This window comes from Triturus cristatus, chromosome 9 (assembly GCF_964204655.1).
Source record: "Triturus cristatus chromosome 9, aTriCri1.1, whole genome shotgun sequence".
Classification (NCBI taxonomy): Eukaryota; Metazoa; Chordata; class Amphibia; order Caudata; family Salamandridae; genus Triturus; species Triturus cristatus.
In genome coordinates this window covers 702,224,962-702,229,959 of record NC_140592.1, presented here as the reverse complement: position 1 = coordinate 702,229,959, position 4,998 = coordinate 702,224,962, and positions in this window count along the sequence as shown.

Here is a 4,998-nt window from a genome sequence, read left to right as displayed (position 1 = left end):
AAAGTTTTTACTAACTACTATTCTTTTTTTTTTTAAAGTGTCAATGAGCTAGCCCCAAGCTACCCATCTCAAATGCTAACACAGTACATGCGTTCCTGCTACTTTTGCTCACCCAACATAAATCTTCTTACTGTTACTAAACCAGCCTGTGCTACTTCCCGATTCTGCTCTTTTGAACTAGGCCCATGCTACTGAAATCCACTTCCAGATAAAATGTGCTCCATCTCTTCTCTTCTTCCCACTGTCAAAACTGCCTTTAAGAGGCATCTATTGATGCTTGAAAGTGGCCTCGCCTAATACTTACTCACTCTCACACTTCTATGCTGTTCCATTTATCCCTAATGCAAATGTCCATATAGATATACATAACAAGCTGAGTTGTCTGTTCACTGTCAATTTTGTCCCTCAATCAATATACATCATGCATCTCATCTAACAAGAAATTATGGGGCATATTCACAAGGGCTTATCGCCACAGGAATGTCACTTTTTGTATTGTTCCTGCGGCGATAAACCCTTCGCCTTATGTACAAGACGGCATTAAGGCCACTTAACGTGGCTTAACGCCGCCTTGTAAATAAGGCACCCTTTTACCCTACACTTAGTGAGAAAGGGGCAGGCGATGGGTACTGGGTGAGTCTTATGCCGCAACACCCATTGATTTTGACACTGCCCCTGTTTACAAGGGTGGCGTAAATATAGGGGCAGCACCAAAATTAAGACCAAAAATTACCTTGTCTTAACATGGGGAAACGAGGAGAAATGTAATTTCTCCTCGTTTTTGCTGTTTCTATGTGTGCTGCATTGTGCAGCACATATAGAAACAGCAAATTTCTATGAATGATTGTTTATGTGCAGGAAGGTGTCCCTTCCTGCACATAAACTATCATTAAAAAAATTACGATTTGCAACTTCTAAGTGTGCTGCACAATGCAGCACACTTAGGAGTTACAAATCACCATTAATGATTGTTTATGACAGGAAGAGACACCTTACGACACATAAACAATCATTCCCTCAGCGCAGGCACCCTTGCACTATGGTGCAAGGGTGCCTGCGTTGGCGTTAGGCAGCTAAATTTAGCGCTAAAGCTAGGGATAACGCATGGGTGTGCCATATCAATATAAATACAGCGCATCCCTGCGTTTTCAGAATGGCGGAGCAAGGCGTTAGTAATTTTAGTTTAATGCCGCCATAGTATTGTAAATATGCCCTTATGTATCTGTTAGCACCATTACTGTATATGGGCTTTTGTACCTGGGTTCTTTTGGTATGTTCAGTATTTCTTGTTGAAATTATTATTTCTTATAAATAAAATAAATAAACCCCAAAGGATGGATGGGGCAGTACCTAATAGTTAGACACTGTGTGGATTGGAGAGACATGGTGTAGACTTTGAGTGGGGGGTTACGTTTCCAGATAGTTCCGGCCTCAACTGAGAGGAAAAAGCGATAGATACATTGTCAAAGGGTTGTATATTCAAGGAGGTATCCTTTAGAACAGGGGTACTCATAGTACGGCCCGCGGGCCGCCAGCGGCCCGGCAAGCCTTCCTTGACGGCCCGCGGACCTTGCTGGCAACATACCTCTGTTTTTTTATATCGCCGGTTGCAGCAGCGCGGAGCTTAGGGGGCCGGGCGATTCTTTTAAAAACCCTTCACTTGTTAATAAGGCTTTGTTGTATTTCACCTCTTCTTAGCGCCCCTGCATCTCCACTCTGAGTTGAGATGCAGGGGCGCTTTTGAGTGGAGATGCAGGGGCGCTAAGAAGAGGTGAAATTCAACAAACCCTCATTAAGAAGTGAATGGTCTTTAAAAAACCTGAGAAGTACTTGGGTGCGGCGGCTGTGTGTGTTCCAGGGAAGCTGTCTCAGCGCGGGGTGAGGTGACAGGGACAGCAGGGTGAGGTGAGGGGGGGAGCAGCGGGTGAGTTTACAGCGGAAGGAAGACAGAGTGCGACAGAGGGAGGGAGAGAGAGAGGGAGAGGGGGAAGACAGAGAGCGGGAGACAGAGAGGGAGAGAGAGAGGGAGACAGACAAGGAGACAGAGGGAGAGGAAGGAAGAGGGAGGGAGACAGAGGGAGAGGGAGGGAGACAGAGGGAGAATAGAGGGAGAGGGAGGGAGGGAGACACAGAGAGAGGGAGACAAACAGAGTGAGTGAGACAGAGGGAGACAGAGAGAGACAGAGAGAGAGAGGGAGGGAGACAGAGAGGGACGGAGACAGAGAGAAAGGGAGACAAACTGATTGAGAGAGAGAGAGAGAGATATAGAGAGAGGGAGGGAGACGGGGAGAGGGAGGGAGACAGAGCGAGGGAGAGAGAGGGAGGGAGACAGAGAGAGAGAGAGAGGAAGGGAGGGAGAGAGAGGGAGGGAGGGAGACAGAGAGGGGGAGGTGAGGGAGACAGAGAGAGGGAGAGTGATAGAGAGAGAGAGTGATAGAGGGAGGGAGACAGAGCGAGATAGATAGATAGATAGATAGATAGATAGATAGATAGATACATAGATAGATAGATAGATACATAGATAGATAGATAGATAGATAGATAGATAGATAGATAGATAGATAGATAGATAGATAGATAGATAGATAGATAGATAGATAGATAGATAGATAGATAGATAGTTAGATAGATAGATAGATAGTTAGATAGATAGATAGATAGATAGATAGATGGACAGACAGACAGACAGACAGACAGACAGACAGACAGACAGACAGACAGACAGACAGAGAGACAGACAGACAGACAGACAGACAGACAGACAGACAGACAGACAGACAGACAGACAGACAGACAGACAGACAGACAGACAGATAGATAGATAGACAGACAGACAGACAGATAGATAGATAGATAGATAGATAGATAGATAGATAGATAGATACATAGATACATAGATAGATAGATAGATAGATAGATAGATAGATAGATACATAGATAGATAGATAGATAGATAGATAGATAGATAGATAGATAGATAGATAGATAGATAGATAGATAGATAGATAGATAGATAGATAGATAGATAGATAGATAGATAGATAGATAGATAGATAGATAGATAGATAGATAGATAGATAGATATGTGTGAATGCCGGGTCTGGTGGCTCAGTGGACGAAGGCGTCCGCTGCAGGGGCCTGTGATCAACCTCATGGTCACAGTTTTATTTTGCTCTAGCCCCGCCCCCTCCCCCACTGCCCCCGCTCCCACCGGTGCAGCCCTCGGCCACAAACCACACTGTAAATTTGGCCCCCGAGAGAAAGTTTGTGAGTACCCATGCTTTAGAAGAACTAAGGAGGGGTAAACTGTGTTTGTGCAGATCTGGGGCACAAAAGCAGTTCTCGGTCAGCCCTTTTTTGTTCTTTTGGGCCAGAACTTATTTGCTCTTACTTAGGAATTTGGCTCGGATTGTTAGCAATAACAATTAGTTTTAATATAGTGCCTCTGACAGTTGCTTCTAATACCATATTGAAAATGTGAATTCAGGGCTACAGAGCTAGTAGCATAAAGGCTACACTCCGTTTGCCGCATACACAATAAAGAGCATAAAGGGCAAACCCCATCTTACACTGCAGTCATTGCATCCGCGGAAAATACTCGAAAACTTAACTAAGTGATTCTGACAATGTTGCATATTGATGTGCTGGATATTGGTTTCCGGATCAGCGGTTTTGACTTGGCAATTCCCAACTGGGGGGCTTATTTACAAGCCCCTTGCCTTGCTGGTACATCACTTTTACCCATATTAAAAGGGACGCAAAGGCGGCACAAAGTATTTGTAAATAAGCCCCTGGGTATTTTGCTTTACTTTAGATTGCAACATACATTAAGGGTGCAGTGTCCCTCAGTGGCAACCCACGAGAATATATGATGCTTAAAGAAATATATTTAGATGCTTTTAGGGCCTCATGTTGGGAGGCAGGTTTGAGCCTTTCACAGACTGATGACTGTTGGGCATACTTTTGCACCCAGATAAGAATACTCGCCCTGAAGCCTAGGCATAAACTTCTCCATTTTAAATTCTTACATTCCACTTCTTGCATCCCTACTTTGCTACCCAAGTTTGACCCCGTCCAAAATGACTCCTGCCTGTGCTGTGTGTCCGAGGTAGCTGAATTTTTGTATGTGGCTTTAGGTTGCTCATTTGTTTAGAGATACTTGGCCCAAATATTACAGTGGATGGTAACTAGACCCTATGCACTATCTTTTTAATGTACATATTGGATATACCCAAATCCTACAGGAAGTTTACAGCAATGGAGCTGCAACTTGCAATTAGGTGGGAGGCCCTGAACCTGTAGAGGGTCCCACTCCTGGCAGGAATTACTTGATATAAGATCTAATATATGGTACTGATACACCAGATATGTATTCTACTATGGTTCATTCACTGGGGAGCTGCATCATGTATGGGACAAGCTATGTCAGTACTTGTTATCACTAGGACAATGATGTACCCAGTGTTATCTGTCTTGTTTTGTAATGTAGACATGTTCTCGTTGCTTCACCTTCTATGCTTTCCGTTCTTTTCATTGCGATTATCCTTCATGTCTGTATTTACCAAAGTCCCCGTTCTCCCTATGGGTTATTTTGTGTTTCTAGTCTCGATGTGCTGCAGTTTGCTATCTCACCCCCTGCATTATGAACCCTTGTGTTTTTAAGTGCATATGTTTGATTTTACATTTTACTCAATTGTCCTGCATCGCTAGTACCTACATTTCACACATTCTCATAACCATATGTATTTCTAAATCCTGAAACTGTAATTCACTGCATCCACGGGCATTTCAAGTATGAGGCTGCCTTATCGTATAGCCTACCGAATTTTCAGCGCAAAGTTCCTGCCATTTGACTAGTGTCCGACGATATTCAGTCCTACATTCTTGATCTGACAGCAACAATTCCTACTTCTTTCCGTTTTATGCTGCTTATCTTTGCCTACCTTCCAACTTTTGGATTTATCCAATTGCCACCATATCCCCTTGTAGAGCTAGTGC